This window comes from Cajanus cajan, chromosome 5, assembly GCF_000230855.2.
Source record: "Cajanus cajan strain Asha chromosome 5, NIPB_CcT2T_4, whole genome shotgun sequence".
Classification (NCBI taxonomy): Eukaryota; Viridiplantae; Streptophyta; class Magnoliopsida; order Fabales; family Fabaceae; genus Cajanus; species Cajanus cajan.
Genome location: NC_138521.1, coordinates 53,305,190 through 53,324,799, shown reverse-complemented (window position 1 = coordinate 53,324,799; position 19,610 = coordinate 53,305,190).

Here is a 19,610-nt window from a genome sequence, read left to right as displayed (position 1 = left end):
CAAGGATGTGCCTTCGGAATCGCACCATAAGGCTTCCCTCCCGAATGACCCCATTCGGCCAAGGATGTGCCTTCGGAATCGCACAATAAGGCTTCCCTCCCGAATGACCCCATTTGGCCAAGGATGTGCCTTCGGAATCGCACAATAAGGCTTCCCTCCCGAATGACCCCATTCGGCCAAGGATGTGCCTTCGGAAACGCGCAACAAGGCTTCCCTCCCGAATGACCCCATTCGGCCAAGGATGTGCCTTCGGAATCGCGCAATAAGGCTTCCCTCCCGAATGACCCCATTCGGCCAAGGGTGTGCCTCCGGCATTGCTCAAGGTAAGCAATCCGAGTGAACCCACTCGGCATTGCTATAAAAGACAAGCAATCCGAGTAAACCCACTCGGCATTGCTCAAAAAGACAAGCAAGCCGAGTGAACCCACTCGGCATTGCTCAAAAGGACAAGCAATCCGAGTGAACCCACTCGGCATTACTCAAAAAGACAAGCAATCCGAGTAAACCCACTCGGCATTGCTCAAAAAGACAAGCAATCCGAGTAAACCCACTCGGGATTGCTCACAAGGACAAGCAATCCGAGTGAACCCACTCGGCATTACTCAAAAAGACAAGCAATCCGAGTAAACCCACTCGGCATTGCTCAAAAAGACAAGCAATCCGAGTAAACCCACTCGGGATTGCTCACAAGGACAAGCAATCCGAGTGAACCCACTCGGCATTGCTCAAAAAGACAAGCAATCCGAGTGAACCCACTCGGCATTGCTCAAAAAGACAGGCAAGCCGAGTCAACCCACTCGGCATTGCTCAAAGACAAACAAGTCAAATAACCCCGCTCGGCATTACTCAAAAATAATAGTCCAAATCACAAGTTTCTTCAAAAAGTACTCTTTCATTAATAGAAGGAATAGGCTCTATCGGCCAAGTTCTACAAAAAAAAAAAAAAAAAAAAAAAAAAAAAAAGAGGCTCTATCGGCCCAACATACAAGAAGCCTAAGTTTCCTACAAAGACTACTCTTCGGCATTGTCATCAGCATTCCCTTGTACCTCCGGCTCGTCCTCCTGAGTCGGTCGCGACTCTTGATGAATTTCAGTGTCACCATCTGAAACGGCATGAGTCTCCTCATCCTCGCCATCATCATCGTTCGGTGCGTCACCATCAGGAGTGGCCCCTTCAGGCATATCTTGAAAAGGCATGAAAGACCCTTGGTAAAAGTCTTTTGACATGTCAAATTCAAAGTCCTCCGGGAAACGGCCAAAATGTTGCGCTTGCCGAAGGGCATGACGGAAGCCAGCTTCATGTTGGGCCACAATACGGTCCTTGGCCTGCTCCTTCACCCTTTCCAACTCTGCCTTTGCCTCCTCCAATCGCCGCTTCTCTTCATTTGCAGCCTTTTGCATGTCCAGCCGAAGAGTGTCATTGTTGCGCCGTTGAACATCCAGCTCGGCCGCGAGTTGCCGATTCCTCTCTAGCGCTTCCTCGGCAGTTGCCACAGCCTCGGCTATTGCCCTATCGGCATCCTCAACTCTTTGTCTTAACTGCACCAACTCGCCGAATGGCTGCAGGGCGAGATGGTGTGCAAGTGCCATTGACCGAGATTGCACCTCACAAAAATACTTCCACTTGGCCGCAACATCTAACTGGTCCAGAAACTCCCGACCATTATCCGAGATGGTGCTTGGCCGAGCCAGCATCTCGGCCGAAACTTCTTCACTCAAAAAACCCCTTGACATTATCATGGGGGGCATACATATAGTCGTCCCGCCAGGAGAAGACATGGCCTGTTTGGACTTCTTGGCTTTCTCGGGCCGTTCTTCATTGTTTTTCCGTTTCGGCCCTTCATGAGCAACCTCCTTCCCTTTCTTCGCCTTTCTCCGCTTCCGTTCGGGAGTAGGAGGGGTTCGGTTGTCACCGGCAGGACGAGGCGTTTGGGCAATTACCGAACTGCCTACGGCTCCCGAGGCCTTAGCCTGTCGAATCCGCCCGGCCAGAAGGTTACGAATGTTAAACTCGTCGGCTCCGCTTTTCACCATGATTCCTGCATGAATAAGCCAATGAACATCAATATGAATTTAGACAAAGGCCGAAATGGGAAAATCACGTACCTATTAAGTCACTATCCCATTTGGGAGAGTCAACCACATTTATCAACGACCTCGTCGGCAAGCGCCGAGGAAGCCGAAGTAAAAACTGCAAATCCCGTTGCTCTTCGGCCGTGAGAAGCTCATCCGGCACCACATCATAGGGACGAGGGGCGTGCGTCCAGTTCAAAGGAAAAAGACTTCGGCCGTCGGCCCCGAAGAAGAAACGTCTTCCATTCGGTCGGACAGTCACTCTAAAAAACCCAGCTTTGAAATTCTTATACGACGAAGTAAAACTATCCAACAATAACCGAGTCCCTACTCGGCTAAGAGATAGCCACTTGGCCAAATCGGAAGGACGGGACGAATAAAAAGATAGAAAAAGCAAAGGTGACGGCCTAATATTTATACATACACATAAATGCTTGAAACCTTGAAGTTGAGCCCAACTATTAGGGTGTAATTGGGTCGGCGCAACATTCATAACCCGAAGCACTCCCATGGTAAATTCGTCAAAAGGCAACTTCACCTTCAAGTCTCGGAGAAGACAGTCATACATGTAGAACGAAGCCATCCTCTCGTCCTGCTTATCCAAGCACACAGTGTCCGGATTGGGAAAAGCATCGTTTCGGCATGACCGAACCCCGATCGGATATGGCTCCTCACGAGCATCAAAGGTCAAACATTTCGTATATTCCAGCAAATTTGTGATCATGTCCGTATCTCGATACCGGGAATAATACGAAGTCACTTCTCCGTTTACCCATTCGTACCCAGGAACTCCCGATGGTCCATATCTTTGCCGATTTGAGACACGCCTCGCTTTGGTTGGCACTTCTTCACTCCCACTAGTTGAGGCCTCTTCTCCTGTACTTGCATTTTCGCTCGACCTATCCGTATTCGGCCCCGAAGCCCTGGACGACGACCCCTCGGATGACGCCGACCGAGCCACACTAACCGAAGAGCCCTCGGAAGAAGTAGCCATTCAAATAAACTTACCAAGAGAGTCCAAGATTGAAAGTCACTCGGCACGCGTTGCTCAAACCTTGAACCTGCTAAAAGATAACCCTATTCGGCTGAGAGCGATACGGAGGAAAGACCCCACCACGCATCTCTATATATAGCAAAGAAAAAGGGCGGGAAAATTCAAAATTCAGAAAAAATGTAACTGCCTGATCTTCAAAATCCAACGATGCAGATCCATCCAACTTTTCGACTTCCTCCACAACTACACTTAATCTTTGTACCCTTGCAAAAGGTAACCCTTACGCAAGGCTAGGGGGCAAGTGTACTAGTAAGGCCATTCGGCCACCTGGTTCGGCCACTCGGCTACCTGATAGCCGACACCCAATCGGCCCCTGAATGACCGAACCAGGTGGCCGAATGCCGTTCGGCTACCAGATGGCCGAGTGAACTCAGATTCCTACTAATAGAGGTAAGAATGTACCCATAATTAAGGATTAAGGGTTAAGCATACCCGTAAGCCGATTAGGAGCGTATTACCTAATCTGGTAATCTTGTTACAGGGCCCATGGAAGTCCGGGCCCATAAATGTCAGTATAAATAGCTCTTGTCACGAGGTAAGGTCACTGTTCATTAATTGCCATCGATATCTGCGCTTTGTCCTGACTTGAGCGTCGGAGTGCCTTTTGCAGGTACCTCCCCCACACCGGAATATTGGTTCGGAGCACTCGTTCGGCCCTCAGAATACGAAAGGATTATTGGTGTATCCTTTAGACAGGTACACCATTTTGATAAATTTTATTATCGACATATTTGTGATGTGTTAATACACACCACAAATATGCTAATCTCATATTCCAAAGGAGATGCTAAAACTTATATTTAATACATATACACCATATACTTTGATTTTCTATTAACAATACATACTTTGCACTTCTGTAAAATTCTCAAGACAGTTTTTCTCTGTGCATATTTTATTATGATATAATTGGTGACTTTTTGTAATGAAAAAATTATTAATTTTTGTAATAATTAATTTAAAAGTTACATTTGAGGTGACTTCTATATTTAATTAATATAAAAATGTTTGTATTCGGTGTATTAAATTTGATGTTTTTTATAATCAAGAAAAATATTATATTTGCCTCAATGACTCGGATCTTGGTTATTGGCGCGTTTAAGAATTACTTTATAATGAAACATTGTTAGATGAAATGGGGTTGGATAAAATATAATAATTATGTATTAATTGAATATTTTAATTAAAAAATGGATTAAAAAAAGGGGGGGGGGGAGAAATTTGGAGTATCAAATAGAATGTTATATTTTATTTATAAACAACAACAATTTTTAACTTAAGATTATATATATATATATATATATATATATATATATATATATATTATTTTGAGAGTCTCACTATTAGGTCAATTTTAATTGTTCATGTTATATTATATGATGATATTAGTGGATGTATGATCACTTGATTTTGTATTAATATTATACAAATATTACATAATAGTAAATATTAAAATTAATTATTTTAATTTTTTGGGAGATAAAAGTTAAAGAAAATATTTTTTGCTTTTTAAATTCTGTTTAAAATATTTTTGATGAAAAAAATATCAATTTTCTATTGTTTAACATTATTGTTTTAAAATTTGTAAATTATTTATATAATATAAAAAGTGTTTATGATATATATCATTACGATACGTGTGATACACATTATTATTATGAAAGAGATTAATTTAAAATTTAAACAAACTTATTATGAGAAGTATAAATTATATTATTATTAAAATTTTAAAATAGTATTCCATAATGCTACTATTAAACATCATCAAGTAAAATTTGATTTGATTTTCACAAGAAGAATTGAAAGAAGAAGAAAAAAAAAAGATCTATTCAACTTTTTTGTTTAATTTTAGATTGATTATGGTGATCCGTAATTAATGATATATAAGTGCTATATGCCTTCCCAAAATAGCAAGGATAAGTTGGATCGACCCTAGTTGTTTAGGGTTTTAAGAAGTTCAAGGTGAGGGGATTTCTACTATGATTAGCATCATTAATTAGTAATAGCAGTTCCCAATCTTTTTTCATGTGAAACCATTATCACTTACTCCTCAACTTCAGTTTTGTTCCAAATGAGGTGGAAATTGTCCCTTTTGGCAGAAGCTCACTTGGAAGGCACCTAATTCAAGGATAGATAGAATCTTGTTTGGGGAAAGTTTCCAAAAATCAGTTATCTGGTCGAAAACTTGATTGTCTTTTTCTTTTATATGACTACTTAACTTTGATGAGGGATAAGTCAAATCAAGTAGGATATGGGATGCCACGTGGACACCTTCGAATGGTTCTGATTTTGTGTACAAGGCCATCTTCAATGGGGTTGTTAATAACGTGGATAGCTCCCAAAAATGAGATAGAAGCGAAGAAAAGAAAAGAGAGAGAAAAAAAAAAGGTGAAATAATGAGAAAAGTAGAAATTTATCTTGTTATTTTATAAATTTAATGGACCAATCTCATAAAAACTCCAAATCGATCATCACGTTTTCATCCTTTCAATCAAATTGATTATGCCCATGTCGAGTATATTTCTCCAATAATAAGAATAATAATAATTTTAATTGTTTTTGTAATTTCTTATTTTAAAAGTAATTTTTAATTGTCATGTTAATTGTCGCATACAACATTTCAACTATTTGTTTATAAAATAAGAATACAAATATGTTTTCTTTTTATCATATTCACGTTATGTTATATTAGAGATTTTGACTAACTTAATTTAATAGAATTTCTCCTTTATAACCTTTTTTTCTTCTTCTTCAATTTATAATGTTCCAATTCAAGATTATACTTAAAGAATAAGATTATGTTGATATTTTAATTATTATAATGATATTTTATTATTTTATTTGTTATGAACATTGAATTGATGCAGTCAACATGTGGTTGAGATCCTAGACTGATCTTTTATATTATCTATGAATGAGGATTCAAATCTCTTGACATCACTTTTCTCTTATTTAATAAACAAGATCCTCAATCACTGAGAGACTAATTAAGTAGTTCTAACTTAGTAAAAGTGTTTGCAACTCGAACTTGTAATCTTCTGCTTTTAACAATCCTAAAAAAATGCATATATATTGGATTAATGCATGTCATCCTTGTTAATACTATTAGATTAATATTTTAAATATGCATTAATTCATTTTTATACATTTTAGAATTAAGTTTTTGGAAAGTATTTCTTAGTATCTTACCACTATTTTTTTTCTTCCAAAAACATATTTAGGAAAGAAGACCGTGAGTAGGACATATGAAAATGAAACACTAATTAAGAATATTTTGATTGTTTTTTTTAAACGTAGGGATTAAAACTATTAAATTGAATGTCTGCCAATAATATGGGCCTCATAAGTTAACCGGGCCGTATAGTTGATTGGATTATAACATGGAAGTAACAGATAAAATTCAAAACACAATCATATTACATTTTACAGCACGTGTCCTCAATTATTAATATCCATGAAAATTCCCGCAATTAATTTTTTTTTTTGTTCGTCCCTAGAGTATCTACCGTCGACAGCGGTGACTAATCTCCTCGCTACGTTGGAGGCACCTCAAAGGGTGGGATAGCTGGCCCCAAGATTTAATGCGGCTGCATACACAAGGCAGAATTCGAACCCTTGACTTTGCTTAAGCGTGGATCAACCCCTACCGCTGAACCACACGCTTGAGATTTCCCACAATTAATTTGAGAATGCCAATTCCAATTAAAAATGAAACCAGAAATGAAAAAAATATCAAATAATCATACCTTTAGTTGTTTTCAAGCGAGACAATATTATGTACCATAATGCACACTCAACTTTCATTATTTCTCCGAATAAAAAACGACTTCCATTATTTGTCCAAACTTTTCTATATGCCGATCCCATGAATTTATATAAATAATACAGTTAAAATATAATCACAATGTAAATTTTTTTATATTATTAATTAATTATTAATTGATTATAGCATTATAGAATATTTTTATAATAATTTTAAAGTCGTCTATAAGATATTATCTAATTAATCGATAATATAAAAACTTTTTAATAAAAGACAGTGTATATATCAAAATGAAAATCATACAGAAAACATAAATCCATAATAAACAATAAATATTTTCTTTGTTTCTTTTTCTTTATCCACTTAAAAAGATAATACACGGATATATTTGTTTGGTACAAATAAGACAGATTAAAAAAAAGTAATTAATATCTTTATTTATAGTAAAATTAATTTTTAACTTTATAACATATATGATCTCTATTATTATTATTTCTTACTCATTTATGATAGATATGTAAAACATTAAGAATGGGGTAAAGAGGTGATTATCATTAATAAAAGATGGTAAATGATTTCATGCATTTTAAACTTTTCAATGGACGACAGATATTTGTTTCCTAAGTAGATAAATAAATAAAACAAAATGAGAAGAAAAAAAAAAACCATAAAAGAATTATCAGATTCCAATTGTTGTGTCTTTTAGAGAATCATAGACTAAAAGGTTGGCTTTGATCATCATTTTGTATGAGATGCTTTAGGTTTAATATGTGATGATATATATGGATATATCTTCAATATATAAAATTCAAAACTAAGGTGGTAAAATCGCATAGATGCCCACATAGTAACGACATGTAAAGTAATTAACTTTATATATATATGTCATCTGTTGTGTTGTGAAAATCCATTGCTTCATCCTTAAGACAACCCATTATACAAGAACAAGGCAAAAAAAATGAGATAAATGCTTATAATGGACATACGTCAATTTGTTGTTGATATTGGACAAAATCCAAGTCCGTGTTTAAGGCTTATTGACTTTATATGATGGATTGTGCATTTATTTTATTAATCACTTTGAAAGAGTATATCGGAGCTGTATGAAATGATTGGTCACATTGAAAGATAAGATGCTTATCTTTCGGCTCTCCTTTTTGATCATCCTAGTAGAACCACATTTCCTATGCCATACGTAAACTAATAAATACCATTATTATATATTTATTATGTTACTTTATGCAGAAAAACTTGTGAATAATGCATGAATTTGTTTCTATCATTACTATAATTCATTCTATTATTCAAAAAAATGAATGCGATATGTAATGATGTTAGGCAAACAATTTGAGTTGCTTTATACATCTCTAACATGTTTTGTGTATAAAGACTTGTCAAAATCAAACAACAACACGAAAATTCAAGTAATTTATAATCAAATTATCGAACTACTTGTATACCAAACATATAGGTCAATTGGTTTATAACTGTTTTAACTTTATTATAAATTTGAGTCTTTATTATGCAGAAATACTTTATAAATAATTTATCAAAATATTTATTATCAACTTATCATGAAACCACTTGCATATAACCTTTAGAAAAAAAAAATCAAAAAACATGATATTAGGTTAACGTTATTAATATTATTTATGTCTTCTCCACACCAAGTAAAATACATAAAATCTTTTAATAAGGAAATGAGAAAAAAAAATAGATATGAAAAGGTGTAAGTAATAGAAATTTGTGAGAAAATCAAATCAACGCTCAATCTAATTATAATTACATCGGTGTAACTTTTACCAAGTATTACACCATTCAATAATTTTATATTAAATGTGAATTTTATAAATCTAACCATTAGATTGAAAGTTCATATCACTTTATATGTATATATCAAATTTTGTTAAAACTGAACAACAACTTGAAGGTAATCAAAGTGTTCATATTTTAGTATATTTTGAAATGAATATATTATGTCAATTTTATTTTATAAAAATGAAGTATCAAATCATCTTGGATTAATATAAAATTTTGTATATATGATCTAAGAGAATTTTTTTAAATCTAACAGTTGAATTTACAAAATTCATATTTAATATAGAGTTATTGAACTGTGTAATACTTAGTAAAAGTTACATTAGTATTATTATAACCCTTCTCATATTTCATTTATCCAAGTTTGGATCATAATGGATAATATAATTCTTAGAAATGGGATGGAATAAAATATTGAAGAAAAAAAAATCAAGACTTCTAAAATTTTAAAATTAGAATTAAGAATCTTCTGACTCTAATTAAGAATACATCTTCTAAACTGGAAAGTAGTTTAAGCTATCTTAAACTTCTACCCTTCTACAAATTGGCATCACAAATTTAAAAAAAAAAATTTAATCTTTAGATTATATATATATATATATATATATATATATATATATATATATATATATATATATATTAATTAGTCATTCTATTCTATTGCTGCTTTGATGAAATGTTGAAGTGACTAAATCTTATATTTATATGAAATCTTAGACCAGAAGAATTAATTACCTTTTGTTGTTTAGGGATCCTCCGTGGTTGTAATTACTAATTAGGGTCTTTAACCTTTCATGAGTTTCTTCTTACGACATGGATGGGCTTTAATTATATGTCATTCAAGCTTTGTTCTTTTTTTTTTTCACAATAATTTTGTTTATTTCCTAAAAATTAGGATGTTTTTTTTTTTAAAAAAAATTAATGAATAGTGTAGATTATATATAAATATAATCTTAAGACTAGTAATTCATAAATAAAAAATAATTTTAAACTTAAGCCACATCAAAATTTTATAATCAGTTAATTAATGACAAATTAAATAAAAGAATTAATTAATATCATTATATATATATATATATATATATATATATATATATATATATATATATATATATATGATGTATTCAAAATTTACTCTAACTAAATTTGGCGGATCTAACTTTAATTAAGATATAGATCCTTGTAAGGTGAAATTGAGTTGTACAAAGTGATTGTTTCTTACATCAAATTTATCTCTCTCCAATATTTGACAATATGAAAGGAAAAGTTTTAAAAATATTTTTAGTATGTCTAAAATGTCTTTATTTATATCTTTAATTCAAAATCATAAAAATATAAAAAAAAATTAATTTTTAAAATCTCACTCTTTCCCTCATAACCAAATAATAATAAAAAAATCACTTCCCCCACCTTTCATCAACCAAATAGAAATTTTAACATCTCCTTTCCAGTAAATTATTAAAATGCATTCCCTCATCCCCTTTTAAGTAAAATGAATTTCTAGCATCTCCTCTCTCTTCCATTAAAATTATTATTTTTTTCCTATCTCTTTTTTTCTTTTGAACCAAATAAATTAATCATAAATGTATTAATTTCTTATTTCAATCAAGACAATCAAGATTTTTTTTAAAAGTCTATATCAAAATCTAGTGGTATTCAATTAAAACAATTAGAATTTTTTTTAAGAGTCTATCAAAATCTGATAATATTTAATTAAGATTTTTTTTACTTTAAAAAAAGTTTGTTAGTATTTAAAAATATATAAAGATTTTAATAAATTATTTTGAATACTAAATTTTATAAGACTTTTTAGTATACCTTACATGTAATTCACTTGTCAAATCTCATCAAATTTTTTGAGATTTTGCATGATATTTTTTTCTTCTATTTCTATTTTTTTTTTCTTTCCTTTCTCTCTCACTTTTCTTTCTTCTCTTTCTCTCTCTTTCTTCTTTATCTCTTTTTTCTTTTTATTCATCCTTCTCATTTATTTCTTCTTCTTTTTCTCGTATCTTTTTTTTATCTATCAATTGATGTATAATTTAACAATATTTGTTTTTCAATCATTAAAGATTTAAAATATTTTTTGTTTTATTAAATATTACCTATTGTTAAAATTTTCAAATTATTAAAATTTAACTATTTATTTTTAATAAAATTTAATATTGAAATTTAAAATTTTGAAACATGTATTAAAAAGACTTTATAGATCATGATAATGACCCTTAAAATAAAATAAAAAAGTTTTCAATTTATGTCATGCATCCTTAAAAAATGATGGAGAAGATATATAATTTTTTTAAATCATGTTTCACAATTTTCAAGTCAAAGTTTTTATTTTCTTTTAAGACACAAGTTGAACTTGTATTAGTACCTAGCACTACATAACTTCGCAAAGAATGTCATTTAGATGAATTTTCAATTGAATTAGTGGATGAATCTTCATCTTCAATATTACTAGTTAATGAAGACCATAATTTTAAACTCAATTGAATTAGTGAATGAATCTTCATCTTTAATGTTACTAGTTAATGAAGACCATAATTTTAAATATATTATTCAGATTCAAATACATGACAGAGAATATGTCAATACATGAAGGATTAGTATAACTTTACATATATAAAGAAATGTTAGTTTAGAAAATATTAAAGTCAATTATTTATATAGAGATAATTATTTATCAAAAGATAGAAAAATTATATCAGTTTTACTTTCTTTTTTATTATTTATGTTATATTTTTTTATTATTAAAACTTGTAGTATTATAAAACTATATTTTCATATGAATTTCATAAAATCTTTTAACCTAAATTCATCAAAATCCATTAAAATATGAATTATAAAGTCTCGATTAAAATTCAAGTTTTCATTTTTTATAAAAAATCTTAAAAATCATGACATTTTTACGAAGTCTTTTAAAATTCATTAAAATTCACAAGATTTTTTTTATGTTAAAATTATTTTTCGAAATTTTAATCCAATACATTACCTTAGTCTAAAATAAATACAATAAACATTACAATTATTATTTTTTTGAAGGGACAATAAGCATTACATAAAAAATCATAAAATTGAAGTATCAATTTGCAACACGATGAAAGTTTAAAGTGATTCTATATTACTCTCTTTTTATTTTGAAATATATGCTCCGGATGTTTGGGAAATATTTTCTATCTTGCCAACATCAATGGTGGAAAATTCTAAATAGTAATAGCGTCATGTCATAATCGTATTAGGGCTAAACGACCACTGTAGCGCATTTTTTAAAACTTATTACCAAAATGAGGTTGTTTCGAAACATTTTACACCTTTGGGGTAGTTTTCATGAGTGTCGCTATGGGTCATAGCGACACCCATGACACGTGGCTTTTTTTTTTTTTTTGGCTTGGTTGGGCTGGACCACTGTCGCTATAGGCTGAAGCACCACACCTGATGGGCTAAAAAAAATTATATAGCCCATAGCGACACTAAGAAAGAAAAAAAAAATTAGGAAATTAATAATAATGTAGAATAAATATAATAAACTGAAAGTTATTATTATATAATTATAAAAAGAAAACAAATTTTTATAAAAAAGTAATTTAAAATAAATAATATGTATTTTTTTAAACTGTCGCTGTGGCCCATAGCGCCCTAAAGGAGCTATGGGCCATAGCGCCCCAAATTTTTTTTTTTTATTCATTTTTAAATAATTTTTTTACATTATATTTACTTCTTTTTTCAAATTTACATTATTTATTATTTGAATTATTTTATTCCCTTTTATCTGTTAATTTTTTATAAATTTGTAAACAATTTTTGTATTTATAAAATAATATATATATATTTTCCTTAACTGGCGCTATGGGCCACAGCACCTAAGTGGAGCTGTGGCCCATAGCGCCCCAAATTTTAATTTTTTTTTTGTTTTTGAATTATTTTTTTTACATTATATTACTTATTTTTTCAAATTTACATTTTATATTATATGAATTAATTTTTTCCCTTTTATCGGTTAACTTTTGATAAATTTGTAAACAATTTTTGTATTTATAAAATAATATATATATTTTCCTTATAATATTATATTAATAATAATTTATATCACTGATTTTGAGTATTTAATATGTAGGAATGGTTAACCAAGATCCAGAAATCAAGATTAGCCTTATCCAAGAAATAATAACATCTCAAACTGGGTTTAAGATATCATATAGGAAGGCTTGGATGGCTAAACAAAAAGCAATTGTTAAAATATTTGGTGATTGGGAAGAATCTTATGCTTTTTTACCCCGGTGGCTTAAATACATGAAGGAAATTGCGCCTGGATCTTTTTATGATCTGTCTCACCGTGGTCTCCATCGCTCTACCAAAGCCGTTAGCAAACTAGGACTAACTTTAATATAATTTAGACGCGCTATCCATCCGAAACCAGCTTGATCTAGCTACAGAATTATTTGTGGTGGAACTCCTGCAATTCCACTGTGCGACGGAGCAGCACGTCGTGCTGCTAGTCTCCTGTCTTCATCTCTGTTCCAAACATGCTGTGACACATGCATATTTTGCAACGATAATAAATCATCGTCGACTGGTCCACATGTCACACGCATACCCGTAGAAGATGATGATGATGCCATCTATAACAAAATGTAATAAAATTAATTATTTTAAAACATATAATTTATTTTTTAAATTTCATTAACATTAATATACCAAAATAATAAATAATGACACACTAACATCATATATAATTTTCAAATAAATCACAATAATAAATAAATTCAATAAATAATTTGATAAAGCTTATACCAACTACTTAATTTTAAGAGAAAAACAAATATTTAAACTAAAAATAATAAATACCTAAGATGAAGAAATACAACAACAAATCCAAATAAACCAACAATAATCTGAAAAAAATAATAAAAATTAACAGTTATAACAAATGTCAAATAAATTATTTAATATCCAAAAGTTTAATTTATTTTTTTTTACAATAATTTATTTTATAAACATTATATTTTCACTATAAACAAATAAATAAAACAATTTAATAATTTAAATAAATAATTATAATCATAATCCAAATAAATAACACAATATCCAAATCAATAATTTATATATTAAATAAGGTATATTTAAATATTTAGGGAATTAATTAAAATAAAACTTCAAATATTTTGTTAAATTAAAAAATGACATTCAAATATTTGTTCATATTAAATAAGGTATATTTGAATATTTGTTAATTATCTAGTTTTAGTTTAAAAAACGTATCTTCATAAATGTTCTCAAACCAATTTAAAATAAAAATATAAATAAATATATTTTTTAAATAAAAAAAATAACACAGAAATAAATTAAAAAATTAAAAATTAAAATAAACTGTAATTAAATGAAAATAACACAGAATTAAATTAAATAAATTTAATTATGAAATAAATATAAATCACACAGAAATAAATTAAATCATTTTCAAATTTAAAATTAACTTTCTTTTAAATAAATATAAATTACACAAAATTAAATTAAACCAATTTATATTTTAAATACAATTATTTACGAAAAAAATTTATCTTAAACAGAAATAAAATAAAGCAATTTCAAATATAAATAAATAAAAATTACACAGAAATCAATTTATCAATTTAAAATTTAAATATATTTCTTATTTTAATTAATCTCAATTATACTGCAATAAATCAAATCAATTAACAATTTAAATATAATTAATTTTCATATATATATTATTGACACAGAAATAAGTTTATTCAATTTAATATATAATTCACAATTACAGTAAAAAATTGACTTACAACTAAAATTCTAAAAAACACATATTTAAAACCAAATAAATTGCAGAAAATTACAAAATTTAAAACATAATAAATCATAAATACCTCGTATGATATAATATCCCAAAAAAAACACCAACAACCTGAAATAACATAAATATATTATTACATAAAATTTTTAAATTAAATAAAAATCAAAATAATTAATTTTAAATAACAGTTATAACACTTATAAATATCCTATAGCGACTTCTAAATCAATTATAATCAGAAAAAATTAATTAAATATCCTATAGTGACTTTTAAATATTATGAAAAAAAATATAACCTCAAAATATAAAATTTACCTGAAACGAACAACAGCCACAGAACAGATCCAAATAAATTAATACCTATTTCAAACGTTTAAATTATTGTTAACCTAAACATAAAATAAATATAAAATATTTAATAAAATAAAATTATGAAAACGAAAAAATTAACAAAACAGAAACTTACCCGAAGAAGAAGGAACGTGAAAGTGAAAGTGGGGGAGGGGACCATCTGTTTCATTTTATAACTGTAAAATTAAATTTTTTTACCCGAACTGCAACACGTGTCACCATCCTATTGGCCACGCCTGCGGTGAATTTGAAAAGGCTGGGCCACATGTCACGTTGTAACTGGTGGCGCTATCAGCCACAGCGCCTGTAAGGCGCTACAAGCCACAGCGCCCACTTTTTTTTTTTTTTTTTTTTTTTTCCTTTTTATTATTTTTTTCCACATTACATTACTTCTTTTTTAAATAACTAAATTTTTTCTTATTTCAGTTCTTTTTTCCGCTTTTTGATCCGAAATTTTTTTTAATTAATTTATCAATTCTTATTTTTATAAAATATTTTAAATAAATTATATTTTTTGGTTTTTTTATTTTTAAAGGAGGCGCTATCGGCCACTGTGCCTATAAGGCGCTACAAGCCCCAGCGCCCCTTTTTTAATTTTTTTTTTGTTTTTATTATTTTTTTCCACATTACATTACTTTTTTTTTAAAAAAGTAAATTTTTTCTTATTTCAGTTCTTTTTTCTGCTTTTTTATCCGAAATTTTTTTTATATTAATTTATCAATTCTTATTTTTATAAAATATTTTAAATAAATTATATTTTTTGGTTTATTTATTTTTAAAGCAGGCGCTACAAGCTCCAGCGCCTCGTTTTTAAAATTTTTTTTTTTGGTTTTTATTAATTTTTTCCACATTACATTACTTTTTTTTAGAAAATGTTATTTTTTCTTATTTCAGTTCTTTTTTTCGCTTTTTCTGGAAATTTTTTTATAATTCATTTATCAATGTTTATATTTAACAATTATTATAAAAAAATTTAAAAATGCGCTGTGACTCATAGCGCCTTTGGGGCGCTTGGAGCCACAGCGCCTCATATTTTGTTTTTTTTTTTCGTTTTTTAATTTTTATTCACATAATATTTGTTCATTTTTAATTTTTTTTCTTATATATTACATTAAGTTATTTTTATTCCTTTTTCTTCACATAAAATTTTATATTTTTAAAAATTTATTATATAAATGGGGTAGCCAAGTGAAGTCGCTGTAGCCTATAGCGACTTCTAAGGGTCGCCACCAGCTACAGCGCCTCCTTTAATATGGCGTTCATGGCTTAGAAGCAGACTCAAAATTGCCACGTGTCATCGGTGTCGCTATGGCCCATAGCGACACCCAGTTATAGAGCCCCAAAGGTGTAATATGTTTCAAAACAGCCCCATTTTAGTATTTTGTTTGTAAAACTGCATTATAATGGTCGTTTAGCCTCGTATTAGACATGTATTTATGGCGGATATTATACAAATATTCTTTTTTATCATGTTATTAATATTGATACTTTGTATTTTTCAAATTTTTATAACAATATTATTAGAACATGATAATATTTAAATAATTTTTATTTTTATTATGTTTATAATGACTTGTGTATATATTTTTGACGTATTTTATAATTTTAAAATATGTCGTATTTAATTTCATATCCACATTCATATTTTATGTCGTATATGTATATTCTAAGCCAGATTGCGGAAAGATATGGAGAAAAAGCTTTGTTACTTTGTACCTCTCAACTCTGAGTGTCACATATAATATGAAATATAATTGATCTGTAACACATGTGCGCACTATAAATGTTTGAAACACTGCAATATCACCCCATAAAAAATAAAAATTGTCCCATTTATTAATTAGGGTTATCCGTATAATCAGAGTGCCAACGAAATAATATATACATTAATAGGAGACAAATAGGCTTGATTCATTGCTTCACAAGTCAGGCCAATTATGAATTCACCAGAAAAAAAAAGTCAGGCCAATTATATTATTTAAAAATACTAACTAGGGTTTCACAAAAATGGTTATATTTAAAACAGAAAACAACAATCTTGGAACAATGAAAGCTGAAAACAAGGGTACATGAGACATCTAAGATGCACCTAAGATATGATGAAGACAATTCTTAATTAGGTTTCCTTTTTCAAATTTTATATTTTAATTTCCCCATGGCATCCAAATTATGCATCTCAGATCCACCTACTTATCTTTCCCTGTGTCTTATTGACTAAGTGCATCTAAGTGTTCTCATTAGAACCATTGCTCTCTTCTTTTTCTCATAATTCTTCCATCTCTCAATGCTAACATGATTTGATGCTTTACCCATTTTTTCTTCACTTTCTTAACCATTAAACAGTCAAATTAATGTAACCAGAAGTTTCCATAAAATGCTCCAATTTTGTTCCTTGCGTTTTCTTTCAGTGTATTTTGTAAGTTATTACTTATCTTCAGAAATGTCTAGTGCTATAAATCTTTAAATTTATTTTTGGTTATATGAACGTTTTAATTTACACTACAGATAAACGCATCAATAAAATTAAAGGAAAAAGAATTAGACGTGCCAAAAAACTATTTTTTTAAAGAAACGTGCCAAAAGTATTAAAAAAAGAAAACCTAAAAAGTAAAAACAAAAAGGCCATCGTGTATTTTAAAACAGCTGTTACTGGTTATAAGCTAAGGATGTGGACTTTAAACGATATTGCATCCTCTCAATTAGTCTTGTATAGGGTTATACCGTATACGTAACGCGTTATCTATAGGCACAGTTAATTAAAAATATATATATTTTTAAAATAAAAAAATAATTAAAGCAACAAAATAATTAGTAATATGTACGTAAAAAAAAAAGAGGATTAAAAATTATTTTCCCAAAATTTTCTCGCACTACTAATTTCGATCTTTCTCTTTTCCTTTTCAATCTTGGTATATTTCTCTTTTCCTTTTCAATCTTGGTATATCTTTTATTTATAAGGTCTTCCATTATATTTCTTCTTAACCCAAGGCATTCTTTATATATATATATAGAGAGAGATTTCTTAATTAATTTTTCATATTTATTTTGTTTCCTCTTTATTTTTATGTCACAAGTTTATATTTTTAATTGGTGGTGTCTAAATGTTACATCTATGTCTATACAAGAATAATTCTATGTATGTCTATCCACAAATTTAAATCTATGAAAGAGAAGAAGAGAAGAAGAATTCCTAAATATTAAAATCAGAATTACCTAAACTCTAATTGCAATTCATAAAAAGTTGAATTGATAAATGGAATTAACTTTGTATCTTCGTCAAGATAAAAGAATAAACTTGTTCATAACAAAAAATATAAGAGAATTTGTGGGTGAAAGAGGTAAAAAAAGAAAAATTTAGAGAAACTATTAAAGGAATGAGTAGTAAATTCTAAAAATTGAGGTCAAAGTATACAACTCAAGTCACTAAGACTTATTTATAGGCACTATATTTGTGGATCATCAAAATCAAAGTTATTTAAAAGTTCACTAATTTTCAATATTATTCCTAAACTGGACTTATAATGAGAACTCCAACCCAACAATAGAGGAAAAGACTTCATTTGTAATTTGAGCATGTTATATTGGCTCTAGTCCACTACAAGATGACTTTGTAGATGTTTTTCTTGCATTCTAGAGTTACTAAGATTTTCCAATTCCAAGGTTTGTAGCTCTATATATGTTGTGCACAAGACATGAATGTCAAAGTGAGAAAAATTTTAAAAATTGACAAAAATTAAGAATTAAAACCAACTAAACCTACTAAAACAAAACACAACCAATTTATCAATATTAGACACTCAAAAAGGTCAACTTAGCCCAATATAATGCACAAATGATGCCTCAAATATAACATATCACTTGCTTAAGCAGACCATTTTGATCACTTAAGCAGTGCTTACTGTATAGCATTTCAAACCTTACAAAGAAGGCTCACTTAAGCAAGTAAGATTAGAAGCTTTGGAGAACTTGTGACAAGCTCGCTTAAAGCAAGTCACATCCCTCACTTAAGCGAGAGCCATCCAAAAACCTCTATGAGAAAATTTGAAGGCTTGTTTAAGCGGGTCATTTTGATCGCTTAAGTGATTAAAGCTTAAAAGCTTATATTTGGGACATATAAAAGGCCCAAAAATAGAAGTTCATTCATAATTTGTATAGTAAAAAAATATGTCAACCTTGAGAGAACAAGTTGAAGCAAAAGCGATCACGACGAAACCCTCAAGAATCTCTTATATCTCCTTTGGTTGTTAGATTAGCCATGAATGACTAATTTTCTCGTGTTGAGGATTGATATAGTTGACTCTATTCCATGTAAACTTCTAATTAATTCAATAAAGTGTTTTACTCAATTAATTTTTTCTTTCATTTTATTAATACTTGTTTTAACTTGACCATTCAATGCATGAATCCATGGAATTGAATGATGTTGGAAAACACTTTTAAAACCACAATCTGGAAAGGAACTCTAAAAACGCTTATGACTAAAAATAGTATAAGAATTATTAGTCAACTTTAAAGCCTAAAATCTTAATGCAAATCACTTAATTAACTTTACTAAGGAATTGAAATTTTAATCAAAGAATTTAGAATTTCTCTCCTTTGGTTATTGGATTAGCAAGAATATAATATTGAAAATGAACAAGCGTACTTTATCACGATAATAACAATGGACAAAGTTCATTAATCGTATCCAAAATTAAGTAATTATCAACCTACTGACAACTTTTAACAATTTAAGAGAATCA